Genomic DNA, 14,726 nt, shown 5'->3' on the forward strand with positions numbered 1-14,726 from the left:
AGTTTTTCTTCAAAGGTCCTTAATTTGTTATATGTTGCACCCAACTCACACCCACATATGCCTCTTCATTGTATTTTGTGGGTCAATGAAAATTTTTAATTTATTGGAGACTGTAGTGTTCTTTGTTTCGTTACCATAAAACACTGAAAGAATATTGATGTTAAAAAGATTATTCTAGTTTCTGGGAGAAGTTTAAGGTCATTTGCAATTTCCTGAAGGTCATCTAACCAACTGCACTCCTTTTTAATTATGTACACAATTTGTTGTGTTTGTAGTTGTTTGTTTTTTAATTTCATTCTCGAAAAAGACCATAACATTAGGGAGATTTAAGTGAGAGAGAGCTATGCAAAGTCACCAGCCTCACTTTCTCCTCCAGAGCCATCAGGATGACTGGAAATCGTCTTGGATGATTTCACAAGATATCTTGGGGTTTACAGGCTAAGAACCATGTCTTAAAACCAAATCATTCTGGCTCTCATTAATTGACCAACAAGAAGTCCCAGGCCAAGCTCAACTTGGTTGGAGCCCTAATTGGCTCAGAGAAAATGTAAAAAACAATTGTTTCTGTTTTGGCCAGAAATTCTAAGGATCTTCCCCTCCCCTGTTGATTTATGGGTTGAATTTTTTTTTTTTGGACTAAATAAAAGATGCCATTCTCTGCCTCATTTTTTACTCTATCCTTAATTGCTAATTGGGCACACAAACTAAGACCTATTAAAGACTTTAGCTTAAAAAGTTAAAAGTCTATCACTACTTCCTAGGCCATCTAGAGTCACACACAATATACTGTCTTTCTGAACTAGCAGGTAGATAGACAACCAGTACAAATTGCCCATCTAACTTTATAACCTGAGTAACAGGTAATCTCTATCCAGTTAGTTTTTTCTGGTGCAAATAAGTAGGGCAAATTTTTAGAGAGCTTACAAATAACTCCTAGAAGCATCTATAATAGTTAAGGGTTGAGGGCAAGCAGGAATACCAGTGCAACAACCCAGGTGTTCTCAATTTTTTTTTTGGTCTAAAGACTCCTTTACACTCTTAAAAATGGTTGAGGACCTTAAAATGCTTCTGTTTACTTTAATGACAGCAACAAAAATTTACCATATTCAAAATTTAAACTGGTAATATTTTAAAATATTAATTCATTTAATTTTTTAAAACCCTTACATATTAATATAAATACATTTTATGAAAAAAACTGTATTTCCCCAAACAAAAAATAATAAATATATTGAGAAGAATATTAGTGTTTTACATAGTTTTGCAAACTTCTCTGATGTCTAGCCTAATAAAAAACTATTGGATTCTCCTGTCTATTTCTGATTTCAAAATGTTGCAATATATTGTTCTTATTGAAGTATACAAAGGAAATTTGACCTCATACAGATATGTAGTTGAAAAAAGGAGTAGCATTTTAATAAATAAATAATGTTTTAGTCTTATTACTAATATAGTTTTGACCCCTTAAAAGATCATCAGGATCCCCAGGTCCTTTGAACAACACTATTCCAACTACTATATTATTTACTAGGTTCAGGTGGTAGGCCAACTGCTCAGAATACAAATGCAAACAAAAAGAAATATATGCTCTGTTCTCAAAGAGTTAATATTTTAATACCAAAAATAATACACAAAAGAGAGCTAAAAAGTAGAGGAGAGAAGTATCCAAGCAAGGTATGATAGCAAGTCTGAGAGTCAGAGAATGAAGTATGGCTGGTACAGATCCATCTCCACAATGGAAATTTACAGAAGAGACTCACAATTGGGAGAAGAGTCTGCATGGCAGAGGGATGTTTTCAGGATGAGAAGGTCCTAGGCACTGGGGGAAATTTCAGGCTAGAAAGTTGAGCCATAGTGACAAAATCTGGAAAAGTCAGTACCACTGCCATGAAGAAGAGGGAAAATCAGTCTTGATTAAATTAGAATGATATCATATACAGTCAGGAGTATCTGGAAGACTTCATCAATCACAGGAAATCTCTCTTTAATCTGAACTCTGCTGGATTTCCTCCATCATTGTGACAAACTTATGAAGTCCTTTACTAAGCCTATTTCCGGATTTTATGGCCTCATCTGATATTTATGATCAGAAGTCTGAACATGATTATTTCTATTATAGCTTTAAAGGAATCTTAATTTTGATTATGTATGGAAGGAAGCACCTTGTTAGAAGAGAACTTTTAAGGGAGTATTTTGCTTAAGCAATAAGCATAGTGGGATCTTGTTTTCTTTATATCTTTCAGTCAATTGTGTGATAGTAAAGATATGGTCTACTGTGTAAAATCAACTGCTAAGTCTATTTATTCACTACTAATATTCTTATGAAGAATGCCCATAAACTATTTTATTAAAATTTATAGCTATAGGAAAGTAGTAATATAGGTCAGCAGTTGTCAATCTGATTATCATTTTTGGATATTTAATTAGGTTCAAGATTTTTTTTTCAGCTTCCTTTATAAGCATATGACACTGGAATTCATGCAATGAATTTACTGCCCTGATGGTAAAAAAACACTTTATCTTTGGAGATCTTTTGTATTTCTCTTCTAATTGTTGTTTTCCCTCCATTTTTATCCTTTTATGCCCTTTAAAAAGCTAACCAATTATTTGATCTCTTCATACAAGTTTTGACCTCCACTGTTTAAAGAGGAAATATTTCTTACATTATCATCCTTCTCTATAAAATTTTACAAAAGAGTTTATATTGTAAACTAATCTTGCCTTTGACTATCATCTCTCTCCACCTGGAAAATACGTCATATGTTTGCTGACAAAGACACTTTTGGGACATTTTTTGTTTCTTTTATAGAAACTCATTAACATTAGTTAAAATTCTGCATGAAATTATCATAATCTATGCTTGTTATTTCTTCCATAATGAACAGAAACCCATATTTAATTGCCAATATTTTAATTAATTCAGAATTGAGTTTTCAATTGCATACTCTATCTTTTTCTCATTTTTTTTTCTTCCAGATTTCTATTTATTTTGATCTTTGTTCTAACAAGTCAGTTCTCTGCTTACACACAAACAGCTGATCAGGTATAGCTACCCATATTGATAATGAGTCCTCTTCTGGGTATTACATTATACTCAATATGATACGTTGTAACAATATTTAGTGCTCATTAAGTTCAGCAATTTTTTTCTTGGTAAAAGTATCATGATATGTGGACATGAGGCTTTTATACAGTCAATCAGACTTTGGCTACTTCATTTTCTTATCCTGATCTATATTTTCTAAGTATAAAAGTACATGTTGACTTGATTTGGAAATGTACTTTATAAAAAAATTTTACCTCTTCATTCTCTGCAACAGATATTGAGGCATAACCTTCAACTATTTTTATTGGGGCCTTTTTGAAAATACTTTTCATGAGCAAGGCAGCACAAAATGACCAAATTTTGCATGAAATAATTTTTCTTGTTGCTTTAGGGCTCAAAATGAAGCCAACTTTATCAATTTCTTGATTTTCCTCTTCAGGAGGAAGCTATGAACTATCCTTCCATTAAGTAAGAACTTCCTTCTTCTTGGTTTATATATATAGCAATAATATCAATACTAACATGGCTTTAGTTCCACTAGTAAGCAGCATGCCCACTTATTGTCCAGTGGATAAGGACTTTATGTTAATGGTACTAACATCTTAGTTTAAATATAATCTAAAAGTTATGAAACCTCCTTTGCCCTCTTTTCTTCCTCTCTGCCACTGTCACTACATAAGTAGAAGAGGGCCTGCTCACAATTAAGGGGCATTTTGTATTTTTTTTTCCCTTGGCAAAAAGTTCACTGCCAAACAGTGAACCTACTGGCAATGAATCTTGGAGAACAGACTCAGTCTGTTGCTGAGATAACATTCAGTCTTTGCAATATGGTAAAAACTCTCAAAATCTGTGCTCTGCCAGCATATTTTTCAACCACCCTTCATCATATCTATATTATGATGAGGTATTAAGGTAAAGACTTTCTGGAAAGACTGATTTAGGGATAAGAATCGTTCAAAGATAAATTAATTACAAAAGAAAAAATAATATCTAAGCTACAAATAAATAACTAAGCTACATAGCTTTAGTAAATGAAAGCCTAGTGCATTTTTTAATCCCCAATTGTGTTTTTTCAAAGTTTTTTTAAAATAAAAATGAAGGATCTGATGACAAACCAGCATATTACATTTTATGAATATGGTCTCTGTAAATTCTAGACACACCCAAGTAAGAGGAAGTCATGGATATATTTGCAGTGAGAGTTCTCTGAATACAGGGACTAGTAAGTAAAAACCTCATATTTTATTCTATGTATTTTTCTCTTTTAACAATAATAATAACAATAGACAGCATTTATATGACACTTTAAGCAGGAGTGTACTGATAAATGTTTAATATCTACCCAGGGAGAAAATTTTACCCACAAAACACTTTTAAGTTTAATCTGTATTGTTAACATTTTCTCCATAATTTTCTTAATTCTGGAAAATCAACAAAACTCAAAGCCTTATTTGTAACATTCATCAATTTCTGAAGTGTAAATGCTCATAGTGAAAAGTTAACAATTGTCTTTAGTTCTAGTTGTTCTCCAGCATGGCCATGATTTTAAAGTTTGAAGTTTTTCCCTTGTTTTACTTTTCATTCATTCAGTCTTTAACAATATCCCTACAAATTAGGTTCCACTATTATCATTCTTTTATAGATGAGGAAACTGAGGCAGAGAGAAATTGTTACTTGCCCAGAGTCATATGGCTAGGAAGTATTTAAGAAATTAATTAAATTCAGTCTTTCTGACTTCAAATCCAGTACTCTGACCATTACACCACTTAGCTGCTTAAATTAATGGAACAGTTGCATTACTCAAAAAGCAAGCAAATTTACAGGTGGGGAAAATAAGTTAATCTAATCTTATGTTTTCACTATCTAAAAAATATTTCTACTAGGGTATTCTTATATATCAAACACATTACATTTAAAATTGAGTTCTTTATCTTTTCCCACCAGCTAATCTCTCTCCTAAATCTTCCATTTTTGTCACTGACATCCTATTCTCAGTGACACAGTTTTATAACATTGGAATCTTATTAAGAATTTCTTCCTTCTCTTTTATCCCTATATCCAAACTTGCAAGAACTCACAGAAAATCATCAATCATTGATTACACCTTCATAATATCACTTGGTATTGTCCCTTCATCTTTATTCTTATTGCTACCATCATAGTCCAGGCTCAGACCAATTCACTGGATCATTAAAGCTATCTTTTCATATAAATTCAACAAGCTGATTCATCTCTTGTCCATAGTTTTTCCTTGCTACATTCATATTATATGTTCATATCACTATGATAATTTTCATTACACCATTTTCTTGCTTTTTCCACTTTTCACATTTCCAATTTTATCTTCACCATTCTCCAGTTTAAACTATACAATCTAATAAAACTAACATTCCTTTCTCATGCTCATTCCAATATCCAAACCTTCGCTCATTCCATCCCCTATAAAAATCTCATCACAGAGAGTCTTTCCTAATATTCTTAGTGACTTTCATGTTAATTATTTGCTATTTATCCTGTATATAATTTGCTTTGTATACATTTGTTTACATGTTTTCTTTCTCATTGTATTGGGGTGTCTTTGAGAGTAGAAACTATCTTTTACCTATTTTTGAATCATTGCTTAACATGGTGTCTGACATAGAGTAGGCATTTTATAAATGTGGATTGGTTTGTTGCTGAAATGTCTCCTCTTTCTTCCCCAAACTTTCACATTTTAATATCCCACCCCTCTTTCAAGACTCATCTAAAGTGCCATTTCCTTAAATTCTTCTCTAAATATTTTAGGCACACGGTGATTTCTTCCTTCTCCAACATATTCTAACCCTGATCTATGGTACTTTTGATCATGAATTTTATTTCATGTTTACATGTCTCATTGTCCCAACAAGACTATAGGTTCTAAGTAGATAAGTACTACCATATACTTCTTTACCCCACCACAATGTCCAACAGAGTTTTAGATATACAGGTGAAATAATCATTTGAGTTTGAACCAAATACAAATAGTCTTTGCAGAATATAAAAGAAGAGAAAGTATTTAGGGATTCATATATTTAGCATAATATTTCTAATAATAATTGCTTCATGGAGTTCTCTAAGTCTAATTACATGCACAATATCTAGCTCATTATGATGACAAAATGTTTTCTGAATTCATCATTCAACTGAAACTATTTTACCCAAGTAAACAAAAACCTCTCAATTGATCTTTTATCATTCACTCTTTTTTGACCTTTCAAGTTTTGATGACATTGGTCTCTCCTAGTTTTCCTTCTATCTGTCTGACTGAGGTTTTAGTCTCCTTTGTTGAATCTTCATCTATATCACTCCCATTAATCCTAATATTTACCCAAGCTCTGTCTCAAGCCTTCTTTCCTTTTCTCTCCATACTATCTTACTTGATGATCTCATCAGCTCCCAAGAGTTTTGTTGTCATCTCTATGCAAATAACTCAGTTCTCTATGCCCTTATCACAACTGCCAATTGAATATTTTGAATTGTATATCCCATAGGAATCTCAAAAAAAACATATTTCAAAACAAAATGTTTTTATTTTTCTCCCCAAAACCCTACCCTCTTCCAAACTTTTCTATATTACTCTCAAAAGTATTACCATCTTCCCTGTAACTCAGGTTCATGTTAGTATCATCCTTTATTCTTCCTTTTTACATAGCACAAATCTGTTCCCAAATATTGTCATTTCCACCTTCATAATATATCTAAGTCCCCTTTTCTCTACTCACACAGCCACAACTATAATTCAGGACATTATCATCCATTCCTGGACTAGATTATTCCAATAGTCTTTTCCTTAGGCCTCTCTCATATCTTCCTACTCTGATCACACAACTGTGAAAAGTAATTTCCCTAAAGTATGGGTCTGATCATATCACATCTCTTTTCAATATATTTCAGTAGTTCATTGATACCTCCAGGATAGAATTTAAAATACTTTCTTTGGAATTTAGAGGCCTTAAAAACCTATCTCCTTTCTACTTTTCTGGAATTCTTATACTTTATTCTCTTTCATATAACTAGGATCCAGCTCTAGGACCCTTTTTGCTATTCTCACAAACAATACTATCTCTAACTCTTAAGTGTTTATGTTAGCTATACCACATAACTGGAATGTCCTTCCTCCTCATCTCTGCCTTCAATACTCAGCTCAAATGCTACCTTCTACTGAAAGCATTTTCCAATTCTTCCAATTGAGAGCTTTCCCCTCTAAGATTTGAGAGTTATTTTTTTTTACATCTTTCTATGTATTTTATATACCTCCAGTTATTTACATATTGTCTCTTCATTACAATATAGGTTCCTCAAAAGCAAGGACTGTTTTTGCTATTTCTAGCATACAATACTTTTTCCATAGCAAGGACTTAAGAAATGATTATTAATTGATTGATGAATTATTGACACTAGTATTCTACTCAAATCCTACTCCAATACATCATAACATAAAGGACAGCTAAATAATGTGGTACATAAAGATAATATTTTCCATTGTAATAAACAATGAATAAGAATAGGAAGATATGAACTAATAAAAAATGAATTAGGCAGGATCATTACTATAATATAAATAGAAATTTTAAAAATAGAAACAATGCCGGATAATTATAATGTTCAACTTGAGCCTAAAATTAAAAATTTTTAAAGAGGAAAGAATGTACTTCCCATCCTTGTTTGCAGAGATTTAAAAGGCATAATAACACAATGAGTTAGGATCTATTATTTTACCTACTTTATAGATGAGAAAACTGAGGCAGAGATGTTGTGGCTCACCTTGGATCACATAGCAAAGAGGTGTCTGAAACAAGATTCAAATCCAGATCATCCTGACTCCCAATCCTAAATTCTAGCCACTACAGATATGAAATGTCTGTATTATCTGGTTTACTTAACCTGATGCATAATTTTATTTAACTGTTTTTTTCTATTCTCTCTTTTTTAAAAATAAATTCTTTAATACAAGGATATGTCTCTTCAAAAGAGGGAGAGAAGAAATAAACTTGGAAATGAAAGTGATATAAAAGATCAAATATTATTTCAAAAGAAGTAACTGCTAGTAATAACAACTTTACCATGTATATTTGGTTTTAGTCTTTATTTTCTTTTTTTATTTATTTTTAGAAATTGATCTGATACACTGCACATAATGTCAGAATTTTTTGGTATGTTACTTTTGCTGAACGTTTTTTCCTCTTTGTTATGAGGGATTGCTCTCTGGAAGAGAAAAAGTTTACTCTTGAGAATATGCACAATATTAAAATAAAAGATATCAATAAAAATGTATATGTTCTAAAAAGAAAGAAATAGATCAGATTTGTCAAAATGGCTTTTTCTGGCCTCCTCAAAGTTTCAATTCTATCATAGGTGCATTGATTTATCATTGCTCCCAAGTTTCTTTCACAATTTCTCTTCACATTTTGTGTATATGTGTTTGTATATGTGTGTATACATACATAAATTATTTATGAGATAAAAGCAGAATATTTTCCTTATTTGCATTTATCTCACATCATTTCATCCAGTGAATGTTTCTTCTTTAATATACATGTCAACACACTTCTTTCTATCAATCAAGTTCATTCTTATCTAATTAAATTTTTTAACCAAAAATCTGCCACTTCCAATATAATGTCTCAATGACTCACCACAGCTTATCACTATAAACCTGGCCATATGAATATAGTTTTATCTTCATTGTTCCCTCTGGCACCCTTTTACATCTGCATCACTGGGCAAATTGACAATTGTCATTGTCCTGCTACATCCTTCCAAATTCATGCTCCAGTCATCTTCTATGTAATTTAAATAACCTGGAAAGATGTATGAACTTTTCAAAGAGGAGTTCTCCGAACACTAGGAGAGGAGGGATGAGGAAAATTAAATACAAATTGTTGCAGCAAAGAAGTGTTATTGAGTGAGAAAGATCAAGGTTGGATGCTTTATTCACCATTTTTAAGAATTATATCTAAACTCTAGAATTTCAGATATCTCCTTAGAACTTAGCAATACAGAGCAGGGAAAGAACCTTCCATTGGCTAAGAATTATCATCTCATTCCTAGTTTAGTGATATGAAATTCTGGCTTTTACAGAAAGAAGTTTGCAACATCCATGACATCAGTCAGAGATGCAGTACCATATCTTCCCTACCCACCCATCCTTCAATGATTCAGTGGATTTTCCATGCAAAGAAGCTCATCTATGAAATTCTAGGTCTCACATGACCTTGTTTTCCCCAATCTTAATTTTAAAAATTTTATTCATCAATGATACAGGTATTCTACTAATCGAACCTGCCATTTTCTCTGCCCAATATATGATTTTCTAACCTCACTTGGCAAATTGAATGATTGCCAGACTTTTTTTAAATCTTTAGACATATATACTCCACTTTAAGCAAACCCAATATAGGTAATATAAATTAGGAAGGCTTTTTTTTTCATTTTACAAAGAAATTCACCCCATGGTTCTTTTAAATAGCAAGGTTACCTGGTATATTTAACAAAAAACTCTGATGCAAAAACTGTCATTTTGCATACAACTTTTCAGGAATACATGGATTGCATAATGCAAAATACACTTATAACTGAAGTGGGGGAGGAAAGTCTTTAACATAAAGTTCCATATTTTTGATCCTCACTTTAAGTATATCATGAAATGAGATTTTGTTATTAGTTTTAACATGCAAGAATTGCTCAGTGATGTGAGACCTCTTGCAACGACATCTGTAAAAATAAAATGTACAAAGAACGGAAGGAGAAATACAACTTATATTTTCTTGTCGGAAAAGTTTTTCATCTAAGCCCAAAAGGATTGTTTATTTGAGTTACCAGCTAAAACTTTCAAAGATGAAAGTGTCCTTTAAATAAGTACTCTCCCTTTCTCCCACTCCCTTCAACTCTGCACTGAAATTAGTTTGCAGGAGCTGGGCACATCACCCAGTATGGATGACATCAACTTCCAGGTAGGCAAACATGGCAAAGCACATAAATTCTTGACACCAATCCCACATTTTCAACGCTGGCATCTTCCTTATCAGTCTCGTTTTCCTTCCTGACACCTGGCAGATTATAAGCATCATTGGTCAAAGTAAGGACAGGCTTGCAGCTAACGCACATATTGAGATGCTCTCTGAGAACTGGGACATTTAGCTTTTCTAAATTTGTCCACTTCTAACCCTTAGGCATTAAAAAAAATTAATGACCTTTTTAGTTACAAGCTGTGTGCAAAACAAAACCAAAAAAAGAAAAGAAAAAAGACAAACATAAGTGACATTTCTGATTTCAACTGTTTCTTTTCACCAAAGTACAAGAAAAGATTTCCACCACCTAATATCCCCATTTGTTCCTGCTGATCTGTGGGGAATACTACTGGATGAATAGTGACCATCTGACAGAAGCAAGCACTTGTCTTGAACTTGTTCTTTGTTATATTAGGGGCTAAAAGCGGAGAGAAAGAAAGAAAGAAAGAAAGGCAAACAAAAGCCAGGCTCGTCAGTTCCCCTAGCACAAAGGATCCTCCAGAGTGAAAGCAACGAGTCTGGCCTTTAACTGGGGAACGCCCGGGAATTCTCTGAGGCCTGCTGTCTACCTGGTTAGCTCCACCACTCGGAGTCATACATGCCAAGGGGGTGAAGGCATATCCTACTCCCCGGCCAACAGACCTCAACCCCCGCAAAAACGGCACTTCTCCCAGAGAATCACCCGACGAGCCTCGAGCGGCCAGGAGCTGAATGGCCACTCAGCCACTCACCCCCCCGGTTCTCTGAGCCACCACCCCTCACCCTAAGTATTAAACGGGGCGGGTTCTCCTGCCTGCAGGACCCGTACGCCCGAGGGGGCGGTGCCCCTGGCCCCTGCCTTACCTGAGCGTTGCGCCCTTTAGGGGGGCAGCGCGCAGAGGAAAGAAGCGGTGCCAACGCTGCCAAGGCGAGGCATTCTACCTCGGCGCCTGCGGCGGTGGCGGTGGCGGCTGCTGCTAACGCGGATGCTTACTCGGCTGCCTCCACCGCTAGGACATTGGGAGGAGGGCTCCTCGCTTGGTTGCTTATTCATAAGGCCTCCTTCTCGGCTAGGGATTGGGCTGGGGGGAAGATGGATCCGCCCCAGCTCCGATGTGCCTACCGACGCAGACGGACAAACAAGACCATCCCAGCTCTCCGTTTTCTCTGCTTCCCCGGCTCCCACGCTCACCCCGCCAATACTTTCTCGCCTTCTCTCCACCTCGTCACCACCGCCCCGGCCCCGAGAGCAGAGTGGTGACTAGACTGCTCCTGTATAACCCTATTCTCGCCAAACCCTCTCTTCGAGATCCATCAGTTTCAGGTAGCTTCCAGATCCTTTCTGCTACCCTCAGACTTCCGCAGAGTCTCCCTGCCCACTCGCGATGGATTCTATTTACCTGCGGTGAAGAAAAACACCGAACTCATAGGCAAGTCCGCAATTTCTCCGGTTTCCCCACCCCACCCCGGAGTAGGTCTTCAGGTCAATTGTTTTTTTTTTTTTTTCTTGCGGGTATTTTGTGGGCTGTTCTATCAAACATCTCCGCCGGCTCTAAAGTGATCCTGGGTATACGTATACCCAAATGTTCTCACTTTCCTCCAAAGCCAGAAAAGAGTTGGAGTGGATGACATAATTTGGACCTTCTCAGAACCCAGTCTTAGTAGGTGTAGTATAACTCTTACCATTCCTGCTGATTGTGGGGTACTGAATTCTAACCGAAAAACAAGTGTCAGGAAACAATTTGAACACTATGACCTGTTTTGTCATATAGATATGATTAACACAATAGGGTCTGCTCTCCCCATTATCTGGATGGGAAAACATGAGCTGTAATGCATTTATTTATATAAAAGCCCAAACATTTTCTTTTCTGTCCCTTCCTCCTGAAAGTTCATGAACAGATGCATTGGAGAAGAATCTCCCAGTGTTCTCCCCTAAGAATCTTCTAAATATGTAAGTCTTTATAGGAAGGTCACTTTTTTATCTTGGGATCATCAGTAGTGGACTCCAAATTAAAATGGCATTGCTACATATAGCTCTAAACTCTATCGATAATCAATAAATACATTGGTGAATATGACAATGACTAAAGATAATAGACACTTTTCAGTTTGTATTAGTGCAGACCAGAGCTTCAGGGTGTGTTTAAAGTACCATGGCTAAAATATTACTGGATACCAAATCATATCATTTCTGACTTCTTTATAAAACCATTTTCAGTCTTCCTGTTTTAAATCTTACCACTGGACCCAGATGGCTCAAAAGGTATAAGTAAGCTTGGTGACTTTGCACAGCCCTCCCTCACTTAAATCCAATTCACTTGCATACCATGATCCTCTTCAAAAATGAAGGACAAACAACAACATTTATTTAAAAATAGTAGAATCTATTATCATCAAGCCTTTTATTAATAGAGTGGTCAAATAATTCAAATCATCTGTTAATTAGCATAACTAGAAGAAATATAGCTGGGTTTACTAGAAAGAAAAGAATCACAGAATCTGACAGTTGGAAAGGGACTCCATCATCCTAAAAGAATCCCCAATTACATTGTACTCAACAAGTAGCTATCCAGCCTCTGAAGATTTCTAAGGAAGGGAAACTCATAATCTCCAGATGCAGAACATTCCACTTTTAGGCAACTCTAATTTTAGGAAGTTTTTCCTGACAAAAATCCTAAATTGGCCTTTTGGCCATTTCCAACCATTGTTCCTTCTGGTGTCAAACAGAACAAGTCTGAGCAGACTTCAAATAACTTAAAAATAGCTACCAGGGTCCCCATTAAGTCTTCTCTTCTCCAGGCTAAGCATCCCTAGTTCCTTCAATTAAACTTCTGATATAAACTAGAGGCTTTTTTCTCTATCCTAATTGCCTTTCTCTAGACACTCACCAGCTTCATATCCTTCTTAAATTGTGGCAATCAAAACTGAACACAATATTCCAGATGAGGTCTGGCATGGGCAGAATACATTAAGACTACCACCTCTTTATTGATGAAAGGTATGACTCTCTTAATGCAACTCCAAATCATTCCAACTTTTTTGACTGCCACATCATACTATTGATTCATACTAATGACAATCACTAAAAACCCCACATAATTTTCAGAACATTGTCTATCCAAAATCTCTCCTCTAGTGCATGTGAGGTTGATTTTTTTCTATCCAAGTATAAAACTTGACATTCATCATTACACATTTCATTATAGTAAATTTAGTCCAATTCTGCATCCTGTCCAGATCTTTTTGAACTATGATTATTGCTGACTATACAAGCTTTTACCTTTAAGTTTTAAGATATCTGAAAATTTTATGTATATGCCATCTATTTGTCTATCCAAGTCATTGATGAAAACGTGAAACAATTCAGTAAAGAGCAAAGCAGAGATCCCTAAACCACTCTGCTGGAGACTTCTTGTCATGTTAACAGTCAATCATAAATAACTATTGTTTGAGTCCAGCCATCAAGCAAGTTCTGAGCTCATCTAATTATATTAGCATCTGGTCAACATTGCTCCATTTTCCCAACAAAAATAGTATGAAATGCATTCTCAAAATCTTTGCTAAAATCTAGATAAACTGTAGTTGAAGCAATCTCTCCTCTACTAACTTAGTAAAGCTGGCAATAAAAAATTTTAAAAGGAAATGAAGATAATCTTTGGTGACCTATTACACACTAGGCAGATTGGCTAAGATGACAGGAAAAAATAATGATGAATGTTGGAGAGGATGCAGGAAAACTGGGACACTGGTGCATTGTTGGTGGAGTTGTGAACGAATCCAACCATTCTGGAGAACAATTTGGAATTATGTCCCAAAAAGTTATCAAACTGTGCATACCCTTTGATCCAGCAGTGCAACTACTGGGCTTATATCCCAAAGAAATACTAAAGAAGGGAAAGAGACCTGTATGTGCCAAAATGTTTGTGGCAGCCCTTTTTGTAGTGGCTAGAAATTGAAAAATGAATGGATGCCCTTCAATTGTAGAATGGTTGGGTAAATTGTGGTATATGAATGTTATGGAATATTATTGTTCTGTTAGAAATGACCAGCAGGATGAATACAGAGAGGTTTGGAGAGACTTATATGAACTGATGCTAAGGGAAATGAGCAGAACCAAGAGATCATTATATACTTCAATAACAATATTGTGTGAGAATATATTCTGATGGAAGTGGATTTCTTCAACAAAGAGAATATCTAACTCAGTTCCAATTGATCAATGATGGACAGAAGTAGCTACACCCAGAGAAGGAACACTGGGAAATGAATGTAAACTGTTTACATTTTTGTTTTTCTTCCCAGGTAAAAACCTTCTGAATCCAATTCTCCCTGTGTAACAAGAGAACTGTTCAGTTCTGCACACATATATTGTATCTAGGATATACTGTGACATATTTAACATGTATAAAACTGCTTGCCATCTAAGGGAGGGGGTGGAAGGAGGGAAGGGAAAAATCGGAACAGAAGTGAGTGCAAGGGATAATGTTGTAAAAAATTACCCAGGAATATGTTCTGTCAATAAAAGTTATAATAATAAAAAAAATCTTTGGTGACCTGTTGATAAAGTTATGCTAGTTCTTTGTGATCACCAGTCATTCAACTAACATTTGTTAAGTACCTACCATGTGCTAAGTGTAGAGGATTAAAAAAAAAAAAACAAAGGATCC

At 35.1% G+C, this 14,726-nt stretch overlaps 1 protein-coding gene across 2 annotated transcripts in view; it reads right to left on the minus strand.

Annotated features, from left to right (window-relative positions):
- The window catches only part of ARMH4 (armadillo like helical domain containing 4), a 128,845-nt gene extending 117,745 nt beyond the window's left edge, over nt 1–11,100 (minus strand). The window contains exon 1 of one of the 2 annotated variants that reach the window (XM_031952640.1): nt 10,921–11,089. The gene's annotated coding sequence lies outside the window, so the exon portion shown is untranslated. Of the gene's footprint in view, nt 1–10,920 lie in introns of both variants that reach the window. The other variant, XM_031952641.1, reaches the window with a different exon arrangement.
- Between the last annotated feature and the right edge of the window lie 3,626 nt (nt 11,101–14,726).

This window comes from Sarcophilus harrisii, chromosome 2, assembly GCF_902635505.1.
Source record: "Sarcophilus harrisii chromosome 2, mSarHar1.11, whole genome shotgun sequence".
Lineage (NCBI taxonomy): Eukaryota > Metazoa > Chordata > Mammalia > Dasyuromorphia > Dasyuridae > Sarcophilus > Sarcophilus harrisii.